General features: G+C 43.1%; 1 protein-coding gene across 3 annotated transcripts in view; it reads right to left on the bottom strand.

Moving 5' to 3' along the window:
• The window catches only part of HS3ST5 (heparan sulfate-glucosamine 3-sulfotransferase 5), a 210,751-nt gene extending 196,592 nt beyond the window's left edge, over positions 1-14,159 (bottom strand). Inside the window, exon 1 of one of the 3 annotated variants that reach the window (XM_074820749.1) lies at positions 14,090-14,159. The gene's annotated coding sequence lies outside the window, so the exon portion shown is untranslated. Of the gene's footprint in view, positions 1-12,713; positions 12,817-13,013; positions 13,153-14,089 lie in introns of those variants that run through there. The other 2 variants (XM_074820748.1, XM_074820747.1) reach the window with 2 other exon arrangements.
• Positions 14,160-16,333: the final 2,174 nt, after the last annotated feature.

The following is a 16,333-nucleotide window of genomic DNA, read 5'->3' as shown; positions in this document are numbered from 1 at the left end:
AGCAGCTTCATGGTTAGTCTGGGGGGGCCTGTCGCCTGCTGAAAGCAGTCAAGAGGAAAGCACAATTTGGGCCAGAGTAACATCTGCTTTTTCATAGTTTATTGGAAACTATTGGCATCGGTACTACATTGTCACCAAACGTGTCATGATCTTTCTCCCTGGATGTCTCAACCCAACATCTGTTCAAAGTACCTTTATAACATAGGCTGAAACATTTAATAGACACTTACTCTTACTGCCACAAATGATGATGTTTTGATATCAAGGCAGTCTGCAGAGAGATTTGCAGAGCTAGGTCATAATTTTGGAGGTTCTTCCAAGAAATAGGCTGGATGAAAAAGTTTCATCTTCAAAAGAAAGACACCTAGCAAAATCTCAAACTTGTGGTAAATTCTGTGTCTGCTCCAGATTTGAGACTAGCTACTAGTTCACTATCCCTTAGCAGCTGTTTGTTAAGAGTTCCTCTTCTTCTGGACTGCATGACTTGTATTCATCAGCTGAGAGATACCATTCCTACAGACAAAACTGATGTGAGAGAAGAGATAAAGGCAGAGGCACCAGAGGTGTTATAGCAGGATGCAAGGAGCAGGATGCTCTTTAGAACATAAATTACGGTTGTAGTTAGCAGATACGCTTCAGTCACACACCAAAGAAGCTCCAGGCCAGCTGTGGATCTACTTATTTAATTATTCCTTTTTAAGTATCACTGATAAAGTTAAACTTTTTGGTACACACTCAGTTCTCCTTAATCAGTACATCCCATACCTAGTGATAAAATGCATTTATATTTTGGCACAAGTGTGTACAATATATATTTAAGAATAAATTAAAAATAAGTATCTACAGGTATATCATAAATAAGCATACAGTACCTTTCTCAGATTTTTACCAGAGGTCTTTAAATATCTGTTATTATCTTATTGCTTTTAAATATATTTATGGAGCTCACATTACATGTAATTTTCCAAACATGAAGAATTTTAAGGAACTCAGTGATTTCAATAGGAGGGCAAAATAAGTGACTTATATATGAACCCAACTTCCAAACCAAAGCAAAGCTCAAAATCCAGATACGCTTCATTAAGTTTCAGTTTTCCACAAAAAACTTCACTTCTTCATTGGTCAAGCCAAATAGCTCCTGCTGATTAATGAAACTGATATTTGACTATTTTCTGTTTATTGGATTCAGATCCATTTTTTTTGTAGATTGGGTCCATCAGGTTTGTTATATATGTACTTGTGCGATAGTTAAATCAGACTCCTTGCAACTGCCCTGAGAGATATCCTAAATACGTCATTTAGAGGAAGAAATGGCTAAAAGATTTAGTTTTGTTCTTTCTCCCAATCTGAGACCACTAAAAGTATTAAATCAGTGCAGCTGGAACCCTAACCGAAAGCATTGTCCAGAGAAGACACTGGGACCTCCATGACCTTCCCCTGAAGATTCAGTCTTGCCACTCACCTGGGACCACCGCATTTGCAGGCAATTACTTTACCATTTGTAGGAAAGTATTATCTCTCTGCTAGGCAAATTTCTCCCAAGAGCACTGTAATTTATGAATGCAACCCATGAACAACAAAACTGGTACTGAAGGATTACAATGAGAAGTAGAATATCTCCTAGGCAACATCTTTATTTAACCACACCCAGATTAATTTTCACTATTTTTGAAGTTGCACTATCTTGCATCGGCGAAACAATCATAAAACCTTGCAAAAGCTCACCAGTAAAAGGTGAAGAAAGAGTAGAGAAGATGATTTGTAGGTGTCACAAAAGATGCAACAGTGATGCTAAATACCAAGAAATAAAAAATTTGATAAGAACCACTATAAATGAATGTATTTTTCCTCCACAACTACCTGAAATATTATTTTTTTATGAAATTAATCCACTGTCATAAAATTATTTATTAAAACTTTATCCAACTATCCTATGTCAACATAATTTTCAGTTAGCTGAGAATGTCTGCATTTTAAAGCTTAAAGGAGTTTGTTTTCTGAGACCATACCCTAAAAAGTTTGTCATGATTTTTTTCTGACACACAGAATACTGAATATTCTACCAAATAAGGATTTTTGTCTCCATTTGCATTCTCTGGCAAAAGTTAGTAATGTATCTTTGAGAAGTGTATGTACCCTCACTTTTCTAAACCAGATTTTTCAATACTTTACAAATTCCTGACAACAAATGCACAGTAAATAGATAATAGCTTTCCTATAACAGCAATTTCTGGATAACCTGATTCCAGCAGTCAAAGAGAAACATAACTATAAATAATGAAATGTATGCAGAAAAGTAGCTACCATTTCCTAAAACATTTTACCATGTTTAAATCTTCCACTACTTTCACAACATTATTGCATATACCACAGCTAATGACTGCTTAAAAACAAATATTAAGCCCCTTTTACACTATTTGCAAAAATGTCATGCTATGTTGTAGTAACACCACTTAAATCAGTGAAGCTCATTCCTAATGAGAAAAGTGAATAAACAATGTGTAAGTATTAGGAGTCATACTGACCTAAATAATACGAAGACTACATTTATGCAAGTGAATTAAATAGTGCTAGGGCATGAAACCATGTCCTGGAACTATTTTTTTTCTAAAACATAAAATCTCAGGGCAGTCCCTGACACGCTTTTGATCTTGGCTACTTGACCAGCCATCTCCCAAGGGTTTTCTGGGCACAGCTAGGGCACTAGCTCAGCCTGGGGATGGTTCCCAAGAGGCAGGCTAGCTGCAGCCTGTGCTCAGGAGGCTAAGGGAGCTTAACCATATGGAAGTGGCCATGCTTAGCTGGCCTCCAGGCTAGAGAGAGGCCTTGCATTATTCAGTTTATTCATAAAAAATATAGGCAAGGAGCAGAAATGTAGCTGTAGTAGGAAAAAAAAAAAAAATCTAAACGAACATTTCCAATCAGTCTCCCAACAGTAAACATTCCCAATTAATCTCTCATTGTTACTGGAATAAAAGAGACAAACCCTGACAAATCTGGTTTTGTGTCCCTGGGGGATAAACAGAAGTGAGTGACCAGCTTCTGTCTACCACCGTGCTGGGGATTTATACTGTATCTCCATGCTGTGCTTTCCATATTGATCCAGTGCACTGGTGCTGATATACAATCCAAGTCCAGAGGCAAGCTGTCTCATCCATAAGCACTACTTACTGATACATGTCAAGTCACATAATGCATACTTAAGTTCCTGAAACTGTAGACTAAGTAAATTAGATTTCCTTCCACCTGCGCTCTAGATGTCTTTTAAACCTACATCCTGAGTCTAAATACAGTTTGGTCAGAGGACATTTTCCTCTTAAAGTTGTTAAAAAGACATAACTCATTTCCCACACATTATTTTCTTTAGTTATTGAAGAGAGACATTTCCTTCCCTCTTTCTGTTATCACCTTAAGTCTGCCTCAATACATGAGCTGTATTCAGGAATAAAATAATAAGCAACACTCCACTAATAAATGCCTTTCCAAGAAAGTGCCTGGTTACCTTTCCAATACTTCCAATTTATCCACTAGACTAAAACCATGATCTACTCAAAGGTGTGGTGCTCTAGAACTGGACAAGAATTATTCTACCCATCAGGAAAAATTTTTGGAGTCGTTGAAATTCTTTTTGAAAGTTGCAAAAAGAGATTAAAAATTTTAAATTTTAGAAAGAAAAACATTTTGATTAGGGACAAGACAAGAGACAATCAAGAGTCTTCTGTCAATATTTTGGGGACTTTTTTTCTGGTTTTGTGGTTTTTCTTATTTTTACCAAAAAATCACCTTATGGATAAAAAAAGAAAAAATATATCTTTTAATTGATATATGATCACATCACACACAAAATGTATGAAAATATGTCTTTTCTACAGACAGCTTTGGTTTCATGGAGCATAAGTCTGAAAAACATAAATTTCAAAGTCATTTCAACCAGCTTCAAATTTTTCATGAGAGCTGACTGAAATATCTTCAAATACAAGATTTTTGTAATAAAAAGTTTTGATCCATTCTGAAGTGATATTAAAAAAACTTTTTTTTTAATTTAATGTAGAATATTGTCAAGGTGATGAATAATGAAGTATTAATCAGATATATGTACTTCATATAAAAAAGAAAATTGTTTGAAAGTTTAAAAATATTTTTATCCCTTTTTCTTTATTTTCCCCCCTCTTTTTCTCACTGAATTCTTTCCCACTTTCCCAATAAGAAAAGCAGAAAAGAAAAGAAAAAATGACACAACTTTAAGAAACTTATATGATATTTGGTTCTGAAACAAACAAAGCAAAAATTTCTGGTTTGCTTTGTTACAGAAGAAGAAAGCTGACAAATCTGAATGACAGATAAATCTTTTTAAATCCATTTTTGTTAAAGAAAATAATTCCTGTTCAGGGATAATGCTGGTAAGTAAAGCTTCTGTCATGAAATTCATCCTTTGTTGTTTCTTGCTATTAAGTTGTGTAAGGCGGAGGTATACCAAAATGTCTCTGAAGCATCTGCACCATAAATAGTCTCTTTGCTAGCCTCCAGGAGAGAGGCAAAGGCAGTTACAACACTGTAGGCCCGATATATAAGGGAGGAAAGAGCTGTTGATTCATGTTCACCCAGGTCTACCTCACTAGCAGCCAGGCAGCAGTCATGAGGGAACTGCTGGGAAAGCAACCACAGAAATGAAACATGGTTTTACATAGATCTGAGTGAAGGTCTGGGTTGCCATTTTCTGCAGTTGCACAATTCAAATTTTGAAGCCCAGGTTGTTTGGCTATACCTGAAGGAAGTGAATTTAATTCTTAGGTCAGAAACCATCGAATACATGTTACTGAGAGAGGGGCTAGAAATGCCAGTTGTAACCAGAATTGTTTGGTATATGCAAAAGGAGAACTTCTTCTAATCCTAGAACAAATTTTCACTAATTTTCCTCAAATCTTTTCTACCTCTGAGTGAAAACTCTATGGTTGGTAAAAAGCTTATCAGTCATATTTTCTTTTTTGGAATTATTTACCAAAAAGATTATAATAGATTATTTTAGCCAGATTGTGCATCACCGTTCAGGAATGTAATTTTCCACCAGATGACAAATAAAGGCATCTCGTTTGACTATACTGATAGATTCTACACTGATAGACTTTTTTCCTACTATAAATCTCTTTTACTTTCATTGAAGATTAATCATTTTACAAGAGGCAGGAATTTGAAATTGTAAATAGGAAGCATTTGCTGCCACCTCTGACTTTATTTATACTTATACAGCAGTTACAAAGGTGAGAACATGCAGCAGCAAATTATCTAAAATAATTTTCCCCAAATCTTACTTCTGACATCATGCCAAAGTTAGATCCACTCAGTACAGTCAACTGTCTTTTCAGCATCAAAAATTGATACTAAAAAATAGTATATCTATTTACTGTATTAAATATAGTGCCGTATTAAATACTTCTCTGCTCTACTGTCATCTTCTGTTTTCCCTTAAGCTCCACATTACATTCAGTGATAATCTTTCCTGGTTCTTCAATATAAGACCGTAGTTGCTTTTTCAAGTCTTAACAGGAAGATCTTGACTGTGATTGTAGATGACAGTAGCCTGTAGCTGGCAAAATATCTTTCAGATTCATGTTTTTCAGGACATAATGTAACATTGGCTTCAGACGCTGAAGTGAAGATTCATTTTGTTTTCTCCTTTTTCAGGATTCAGTTACTTTTTTTTTTTTTTTTTTTTTCTTTTTTTGGCAGCACTGGCTATTATTTATAGCCTTGGGTTTAAAACATTCTGCAGGAGAACCATTGGACCCTGCTGTTTTACCTTCAGGAAAGAGTTTAACCACTCTCAGCTATTTATTGTGCTGTCATATCTTCCTCTGTATCTTCATGGTCAGAAAGGAAGAACAACCAGCAAATCCCTGCTCGGGTGAGGAAACCAGACAGTAGCAAAGTAGGGCATTATACAGATTTTGATATTAAAATAAAAAAATTATATATGTATGCACATGTATACACACAGAAAAATGTGTATACAAATACACACAAAATCTGCCAGGGCCATCTGGATTTCCAGCATGGGGAATGGTTATTTTCTGGCTTTTCTCTTCTTTTGAAGCTCCCATCCTCTTGGTATGTCAGCTTTAGTTACTTGTCCCGTGGCCAGAACATGTTAGGTAACTCAACTTTTGTAATTTTATTTTTAACCTTAGTTGCATTTATTTTTATGTGTTACTTCTGTCTTAAGGATCTTTCATAAAAGAGTACTTTTTTTCTCCCTTTAAAAAACAAAAAAACACATCCTTACATATTTTTACTTCATTTTGCCACGTCTCCAACATTTCAAACTTTGTTTCTAGATTCACTTAGGGTTTTGACAAACTCATTTGTGTCGGTATATCTGGCAAAAGTCGTACCTTCTGTAATAATATCTGGTAAGAGAAAAAAAACAACAACAAACCTGTCTGCACAGAATCCATGATGCAGTGTAAATCCATTTCCATTGATGTAAACTGACTTGTCTCCCATGAGATGCCAGTTTTCTAATGCTGTCATCGTAGTAGCAATGCCCAGTTGCAAAGGGAGGTTTTGATGTAGGTTGAAAGTCCATCAGCTAGTGCAGAAAGTTTACATGCTGCTGAGCAAGCTTAAGCACCTGTTGTAGAGGACTAACCTCTTATTCGTTGTCTCAGTTTCCACTTAATTCTACATAGGATTAATCCATTAATATTAATATTTCCTTTATATACTTTTAAAGAAAAATAGCATATATGTATATATATTGATCATAAATTGGTTCATGAAATCCTTCTACCAATCATTTTTGGTATTTGCAGACATTTTTAGTGATTTGTTCTGTAATTTAAAATCCTGTCATTTCTTCTTAGACTCTGAGTATGTGTCTGCTATAATACAGTCTAATAGTTTTATTTATGACAGTCCTTTGGAGACTCCAGCAACTGTGTGAAGTCAAGATTGTTCAAGCCATTATAATACAAGATAGTATTACAGAGATTTGAATGGATAAAAGTTCTCTGATCTCCAAAAGAGAAGTGGATTGATAGACACTGTTCTGTAACACATCAGGACAAATGTGTTACTTTAATCCCCCAGACAGAAAGCTGTATTTTCTGAAGCAACGCTGTTGCAAGCAACAAGATGCATAAGGACTAAGAGTGCTAGTGAATGAAAAGTACAGGAATTACCATTTTTTTGTAGTGTGAAACATTCTATATCAACTCAGGTACCTTAAAAAGCCTTAAAAATGTCTGAGGATATTCAACAGTTGAAACGTGGGGGCATTCCTTCAATCTGCCTCCTTAAAAAATGGCTGGATCTTACAAAATTGGCTATTAAAGTCTACCTTATGTAGTATTGCTTCCTGATATTATATTTAGAATTCACTTTGTGGTAGTCCTTTATTATAAACTTAATCCTTCACATTTTGTCTACAAAAGTTCATTTTGAGTAGAAATATCAAAGAGTACACCTGTGCAACTCTTTTTAAAACAGTTAATAGCTTGCAGTACTTCTAAAGTATACAAAACATAAAAAAAAAAACTCCTGTAGAAATATTTAAAGCTTTCCCCCTGGAAATTAAAAATTAAAGTTGTCTGATGCTGACAATATTTTATAACTACAGATGTAAACACTTGAATAAACTTAGGAAAATTATTACTTTTCATGGTCATTGATCATGAAAGCATCTTTGTTCAACAAAACATGTGATTAGGTCCCTTTGAGGTCAGCACATACTTAAAGACTTATATTTATTTAAGGGTTTTGCTGATGTGAATCTTTCTGCAACTACCATTTCATCTGATTGTGTTAACAATGCACAGTAATGCTTGTTTGTTCAGGAAGAAATTTTGTCCTTACAGACTTGTAACACTTGAGAGAGAGAGTGTGTGGAGCTAACATAGTATGCAACAGGAGAGAAGTACTATTAAGAGCTATTGCTGGATTAGGCAAACCAAGTGCATAAATAATACAGAAAAACTCAATCTTGGTAGCAAATGGTGTCTGGCCACTTTCCTTAGAAGATTAAAAGTTCTGTTCTTGATTATTTTTTTAATTTACATGCATTTGTACTCTGAAAGCAAACTAAACTAGCTTTTCTTGTATACCCATCTTTATTTCTTTTAGCCAGTAGCATATCATTTCAATCTGCATGCTTTTTTAGGGAAGATCATATTATCAAGGAAATGTCGTGATTGAAGAAAGAGAAAATTGAACACACACACACACGTGCATGCGCACACAAAAACAAAGCACAGTTGAGACTAGACGTAGGACAGTAATTGATATTTTAAGTTGCATGTGACACTCTTTCCTTGTTCTGCTGCATTGCATTTAGATATTGTATGGCTCTCCAGACATGCTATGCATAATTTTACATACCATCTGCTTTACATGCCAGGTTCCATATGTACAGTATATAACCTAAACCCAATATTTTGATTGATTTGAGCTACAGTGGAGGCTTTTGTTCTTAAATTGCTGGATAGAAGAATATAGTCCTAAATAAATTATCTGACAAATGTGTTCTAGGATTAAGAAACAATCAATCAAATTTATTTTGGAAAAGTTTTTAAATGTGTAATAATTACAAAATTCAGGTGACTTTCAACAGTCCCGCTAATATTGCTTCCTAGATTCAAGTACCAAGAGACCTGCAAACACTTGCTACCATTCACTTAACAACCATAGCAATACAATGGCATACTCATGTTTCAGAGTCAGGCAAGGGACAGCAAAAATAGTCTAGAAAAAGATGTATCTGAATAATAAAAGCACTTATTCCTCAACACAGGATGAGGTTTATAAAGATGCTAAAAATGAATAATGGGTATTCAAAATCATGTCCTGGAGATTCCCAGTACTTCATTACCTGGCTTCTTTCAACCCTGTTTTAAATACTCAGGTCTTATATACTCTGCAGTTACAGGTAAGCCTAAAAAAACTTAACTTTCTATTTTGGAGATGCTGTCCACAAGAACATCTGGCTGCATTTCCACATGCACATATGAAGAATAAGTATTCAAACACCAAAATGAAAAGAATACAGAATTTCAGATGATGGCTCTCAGGACAAAACTGAAGATTTATGCAAATATATATCCTCATTTTTAGAACTGCTGACTCTCTTCATCCAAGCAAGCAAAGAGGATTAAGCATTACTTTGGATCTTAAAAAAACTACCACTACTACTCCCCCCCTCCAAAAAAAAAAAAAATCAGTCCAAAACTCTTAATAAGGAAATAATCACCATATTTTTCACATTTGACTCAAAATGGAAGTATTATCAACAAAAATACGTTGTGGCATTATGTGTTAGCAAACAGCAGATAGAGTAGCAAATACACGAAGCAACAATGCAGCTCAAAGAAATTCTTTTCCATGCAGTGTCCTATAAAATATGTACCCTTCACCTCCGTATGTGGCACATGGCAAAAGAAACATTTGAATTCACAGGGAAATTAGAAAGAAACCTGTAATAGGACTTTTTAAGAAGGAGGCTTCTGTCTTCCCTATGCAATTGCAAGGAGAGAAGAGACAATCAGGGAAGCATTCGTCTATTTTACAGGGGTTTTTTTCCATTGTAACATGAACATCTTAATCTGTTCACAGTTAAGTATCAGTGGCACATTCAGTTCAATTCAATGACAATTCTACAACATGCCTACAAATAAAGCTGAACAAGACAGGCAGCACCTCAAACTTTTTTTATACTTGCCTATTAACACAAAGAGAAACATTATTATTGGACCAAAACTGAGAAAGGTTATTTTTCTTATTTTATTGGGTTTGTGTGGCAAGGTTTTGGTAGCGGGGCAGGCTACAGGGATGGCTTTTGTGAGAAGCTGCTGGAAGCTTCCCCTATGTCTGATGGAGCTAACACCAGCTGGCTCCAAGACAGACCCGCTGCTGGCCAAGGTCGAGCCCATCGGTGACAGTGGTAGCGCCTCTGTGATAACATATTTAAGGGGAGAAAATGCACAACAGCAACTGCAGCCAGAGAGAGGAGTGAGAATATGTGAGAGAAATAACTCTGCAGACACCAAGGTCAGTGAAGAGGAGGGGCAGGAGGTGCTCCAGGAGCCAAAGCAGAGGTTCCCCTGCAGCCCGTGGTGCAGACCATGGTGAGGCAGGCTGTGCCCCTGCAGCCCATGGAGGTCCACGGTGGAGCAGATCTCCACCTGCAGCCCGTGGAGGACCCCATGCCAGAGCAGGGGGATGTGCCTGAAGGAGGCTGTGATCCTGTGGGAAGCCCACGCTGGAGCAGGTTCCTGGCAGGACCTGTGGCTCCATGGAGAGAGGACCCCACGCTGGAGAAGGTTTGCTGGCAGGACTTGTGGCCCTGTGGGGGACCCACGCTGGAGCAGACTGTTCCTGAAGGACTGCACCCCATGGGAGGGACCCACACTGGAGCAGTTCGTGAAGAACTGCAGCCCGTGGGAAGGACTCATGTTGGAGAATTTCATGGAGGACTGTCTCCCGTGAAAGAGACCCCACACTGGAGCAGGGGAAGAGTGTGAGGAGTCCTCCCCCTGAGGAGGAAGGAGAAGCAGAAACAACATGTGATGAACTGACCACAGCCCCCATTCTCCATCCCCCTGCGCTGTTCCAGGGGAGAAGGTAGAGAAATTGGGAGCAAAGATGAGCCTGGGAAGAAGGGAAGGGGGGGGGGGGAAGGTGTTTTAAGGTTTAGTTTTTATTTCTTGTTTTCCTACTCTGATTGGACTGGTAATAAATTAATTTCCCCAAGTCAAGTCTGTTTTGCCCGTGACAGTAATTGGTGAGTGATCTCTCCCTGTCCTTATCTTGACCAATGAGCCTTTCGTTATATTTTCTCTCCCTTGTCCAGCTGAGAAGGGAGTGATGGAGTGGCTTTGATGGGCACCTGATGTCCAGCCAGGGTCAACTGACCACGTTTATCAATGTAATAGTCACATTCTTCATGGTGTATGGGCCTAAATCTGATACTTGACAAATTGTTGACCCCATGCAGAATTTTTGGGGTTCTTTCAACACTCAGATTTGAAAAAAAAGTTAAAAACATATCTTCACACTTTCCTTTTTAAGGCATTCCAAGCAATTGAAAGTGGTTAGTCAGATTACAGGAATAAGTCTAGCTTTTGCCATTTGAATATCAATATTTTTATTTGGTGTTTCATGATATATCTGACTGCTCCCAATCTAAATACTGCACTGAACAGAGGACGTTCTGTGAACTAGAACTTCCATTTGCTAATGGATTTTTTTTTTTGCATAAAATCTTCTTTGTAGTCCATATGAATATGGACATTTTAATTATTAATCAGAAGCATTATTTCTTATTTGTATCTGTGTTGCAAAAGAGTTCTTAAAAACGGGATAAAAAATTAATGTACATTTAGATTTTTCTCCTCCCTAGAGGGAGGCTGTTCATGAGTTAAATGCTTATGCAACACCTTTCCTTACTAACTGTACTACATTTCTCTTGTTACTTCTCTATTGAGCCTTTCTGGGCCTGATCCACAGGCCACTGAAGTCAATGGGAGCCCATCCAATTGTCTTAGTGGTCTCCCTCTGCTTGAACTTTCTAGTGAGAAAAAAAAGAGATACAGCACCAGAAAAGTATGAGGTACTAATCTGGTAATACTTTATAACATCTGTGGGTAAAACAGTAGGCTTCAGTCCATCTTGATATCAGACACGTCAAGAAATCATTCCGATATTTCTCCACTGCAAAGTGGGAATGAAAATCTAGAAGACATTTCTGACACATTGTAGCTAAATCTCTTTGGTTAAAAAGATAGCTTTTAAAAATGAAGTTTCTTTTATACGTCTCTTTCATTTTGCCATCTCTGTCTTCTTCCCAGTCCCTTTCATTGGAAAAGTATTTGGTATTTGTCAGAGCCTTCTTCCTTTCAAGTCAATTGGGAGTTTTGCCATTGACTTCCATGGGAGAGTTATCATACCCAGGATGCAAAACATCGTGAGAAAAGATATCATTGTCAAAGTAGACATTGTAAAAGTAAGAAAAAATATTTAAACGCTTTAACAAAATCCGCTTAAAACTCTCCAGCAATAGGCGGCTTTTATGCATGTTTCCCACAAATCGCACCAGGCGGTCTAGGAGAAGAGAAAGCCCCTTGCCCGGTGTCCCTGGCATTTGGGAGCCGGAGTTGCGCCCCAGCCTGAGAGGAGTCAGCCGTGCGCGAACCCGAGCTCGGCACAGCCACGCGCTAATTGATCGCAAACATTTTGCAAACATTAAACCTTCCCTGAGGGACGAGCGTTTTGCCACCCACCGCAGCCCACAGCAGCGCACCGGAGGGAGCCACCGGGACGGGGAACGGGCAGGGGGGCTGCGGGCACCCTCCCGCCGCGGTGCCGGGGCTCCGGCCGGGGCTCCGCTCTCCGCCCCGCGCAGCGGCGCGCCCCGCCGCGCAGCACCTGGGTGCTCCCCTCCGCAGGTGAGGCGCCCGGCGGAGCTCCCTCTCCGCCCGGACGGCGGCACGGCGGCTCCCGAAACACGGGACCGCGCTGGCAGCCCCCGGGGACGTCGCCAAAATCGAGGGCAAGGGAGAAGCCGGACACGGTCCCCGGGGCGCGCCGAGGGGCACCGTGCCCTTCGCGCCCCGGCGAGGCGCGGAGCGGAGCCCCCGAGGAGGGAGCCCCCCGCGCGGCAGGGCACCCTCCGCACCTCCCGCGTCCCCGGGGGACCCCGGCGGGGCGCGGAGCCCCGTACTCACCGCGGTGCCGCAGGCAGCCACCCGCAGCGCAGGCGAAGCGCCCCCGCCCCGGCCGGTGCCCGCTGCGGCGCACAGACCCCGTCCCTCGGCGCCCACATCCAAGCCCCGGCCGCGCAGCTAAAAGTCCTTCTGAGGAGCACCCGGCGAGCCCCGCCGCCTCCCGCTTCGGATCGCTGTCATCTCCCCTCCCCTCGCCCCCCCCGCCCCTCGCCCCCCCCCGGCGGGCGGCAGCAGTATAAAGCGGTCTCTAACCCGTCAGATCACGCACCAGAAGAGGTGCCGGTCCTCGCCGCTACTTACCGGGCATCCTTCAGAGCGGCGGGCGGGCGGGAGCGAGGGAGGAGAAGGAGGAGGGAGGGACGGAGGGGGGGGGCTGCGCGGCGCTGCGCGGCGCTGCTCGGCAGCCTGGGCAGCTCGGCAGAGTGCTGCGAGTCAGTGAGTGAGTGTCTCCGTGCGTGTGTGCCCGCGCGTGTGTGCGCGGTGCTGGACACAAGCGAGCGGAGGCTCAGGCACCGCGGGGCAGCGGGAAGCGGCGGGGGAGTTCAAGGGGCGCAGCCCGCGCAACGCGGCGCGGACGGCTGCGGCCCAGCGCGTCCCCGGCCCCGCGGCCCCCCGCGCCCCGCCGCCGCGGCGGGAGATGCCGGGGAAGGGGCTGAGGGAGGCGCGCATCCTCCCCGGTGGCACACGCACCGCGGGCGGGGAGGAGGGGGGGAGGGATTAAAAATAATGATTACAAAAAAGCCCAATCACCAGGAAAGAAAATAAAAAAATAGCAGAACTCTGTCTCTACTTCCCGGCCGAGGTTTGAGCCCCTCGCCCCAAAGCTGCGCTCCCGCGGCGCGCTCCCGCCGCTTCGGGAGCCGCCACCGCCCGCGGTGCAGCGCGGCAGCAGCTGCTGCTGCCGGTAGCGCCCAGCTGAGAGCCGGAGCCTCTCCCCGCGCACGGAGGAGCCTCCCTCCTTCCCTCCTTCCCTCCCTCCCTCCTTCCTTCCCTCCCTCCCTCCCTCCCTCCCTCCCTCCCAGCCCGCTGAGGCGGGCAGCGCAGGCAGGTGCTGCCGGCTCGCCCGGCGGCGCAGGGAAGGGCAGGGCCCTCCGCCGGCGCTGCGCGGGGGACAGCGGCCTCTCCGCGGGCAGCGGCCGGGCTCCCCCAGGCACTGGGGCGGCGCTGGGAGGCTGCCCCCGCCGGGACGCGGCTGGAGGAGAGGAGGGGGGGGCATGCGAGGGGCGGAGAGGAGGGAGCCGGCTGCCCCCGAGAGCTGCCGGCGGGCCCGAGGAGCAACGGCGGCGGAAGGAGGAAGCGGCGGGGGCCGCCCGAGCCGGTCAGCGGCGCGGGGCCCTTCGCCCGCCTGCGACTGCCGCTCCCCCCGCTCGGCTCACCTGCTGCCCGGGCGGTGGGACCCGCTGGGGAGGACCGAGGACGGTGCATCGTTACTGCCTGGTTTTCGTGGGGGAGGGGGGGGGGGGGGGGCGGGGGGCAAGCGGAGAAGGGAGGGAGGGCATAATTATAACAATCACACGGAAAGGGGGGAAAAAAAAAAAGCAACACGCACACCAAAAAAGCCCGTTCTCGGGAGAGAAATCAAAAATAGCCGCAGCAGCATTGAAAGTTGCTCGCTTTGTGATTTGCATTATAACGCTGCCGCTGCTGCCTGTCTCCTCCAACAGCGTACCCAAGAAACACGCGAGATGGGAGGGAGGGAGCTATATACTTTTTGTGTGCTTTCTCTTCATGACTGTAGTTCTCTCAAAAAAAAAACCCAACCCGAAACGCAATCCCCAAACCCAAGCACACACACACACACACACACACACACACACAACCCACTTGCTGGAGAGGAGGCTCCAGGTGGTGGTTTCTGAGTTGCAAGCGGAGTTTGTCGGGGGGGTGGGGGGGTGTAGAAGACCCCAGGGAGCGCTCCCCCCCGGGTTTTGGGCGCTCGGGTTTGCCCCCACCGAGAGGGAGGAGGGAGCGGGCGCTGATGCTCCCCCGGGGCCGGGCAGGCAGTGCCCGCCGGCGGAGGACATGGGCCTCCGTCCCTTGGGGGTACCCGCGGTGCGCCGCGCCCGCTGCTCGCCCCCGCCAAGCGGGCGCGCCCTGACCCCGCGCAGGTTGCGCCGGGCGGCGCGGGGCGGGCCGGCGGCCGCGGAGCGTGGAGCCCGAGCCCGGGGGCGCAGGTTGCGCCCGGGGTCGGGGAAGGCCATCGCCTGCTTTCCCTCTCTCCTCCGGCCGTGGAAACCGAGATCGGTGATAAGTGGTGCTGCTTTCGGGAAAAAAGATTGGGTAAAATCAAACGTTTATTTACCAACAATTCATGCCCTGATGAAAAAAAATAGCACCGAACCTTAACCCAGATTACGCGGTTAAATGTATCGAGCTGGAGGTAGCATGGCTGTTTGCCAGACCCATGATCCATTAACCTCTTTAGCTCATTGTTGGCAGGCAACAATAGCACACGATCACATTCTTATATTTTAAAGACAAGCCATTTTCGTTTCATAGTAAACTCCACTCTCCTATGCTGCGATTGAAAAGGGTCTCTTCAGCAATAGAAGTAATTAGAAAGAAGTATACTGTGTCGGTTTTGCTACGTTGTGTTCATTTTATGAGTAAAAACATTGCGCTATGCCTAAAGTAATCTGTACAAAGGTGGACAGCAGCATATGAAATATTCTTACTTTACAACAAGGATTTGGATAATTTTACCTTCAGCATTTAATTATGTATTATTTAGACTGTGTGCCAATTAAAGTTTTAGTTCTGATCCTTTTACAGAAAGAAACCAAGCAAAACCCAGCATAATCAAAATTAGAGCATGAAAATAGGATATATAGGGCCCTTTATTTCCTTCCATATATGTTATAGATGTATATACACATATATGCCCTTTAATCCAAATACATCCTGTCTGAAGTTATATATTTATACATGAATGTGTGTGCACATGTACATGCTATATATATCTCCCCATTATATAAATAACGTACTTTAAAATCATTAAAAAAATAGTATAGAAAAGAAGCAAAGCTAAAAACACAGCTCTCAATCCCCTGCCGGGTGCTATAAAAAAATGCTACCACTTGGAGGAGAAGTCATAGAATCACTGATACAGAAAGGATATGAAAGTTATATTTTGCACCTTATTCTTTACACAAGCAACTTAATAGAAATACATCTGTGAAAAATGGAAGTGCAATGTTTTCTGGGTTTTTTGGTGTAGGACATTTTGACATTAGGCTGCGGTCCTAATTGCCATGTGCTGAAATATTTGTTCTGGAAAGTATGCATTCAGAGAAGTTGAATCTGTCACTGCTAAATCAAGCTGTCTGGTCTGGGAGTGGAAGATAATATGTACAAAAAAGACAGCTGATCCCATGAGGATCTGGGGAAAAGGAATGGGAAAGGTGATAGGGATGGGGAGTAGGTCTAGATGGGTGACAACAGTGAATACAAGAAGCTGGTGTGTTACAGGGGAAATGGCCTGGAAACAAAATGCCATCTTGTGTGGAGGAGGCAGCATGGAAGAAGACCTTCATCTTCTTTCTCATGGTCAGGCTGTGCTGTAAAACACATCCTGTTGCTCATTAGGGGTTGAGGAGCGTAGGATAACACCTACATCCTCT

Source organism: Strix aluco, chromosome 3 (assembly GCF_031877795.1).
Source record: "Strix aluco isolate bStrAlu1 chromosome 3, bStrAlu1.hap1, whole genome shotgun sequence".
Lineage (NCBI taxonomy): Eukaryota > Metazoa > Chordata > Aves > Strigiformes > Strigidae > Strix > Strix aluco.
This window is presented reverse-complemented; position numbering and strand designations above follow the sequence as displayed.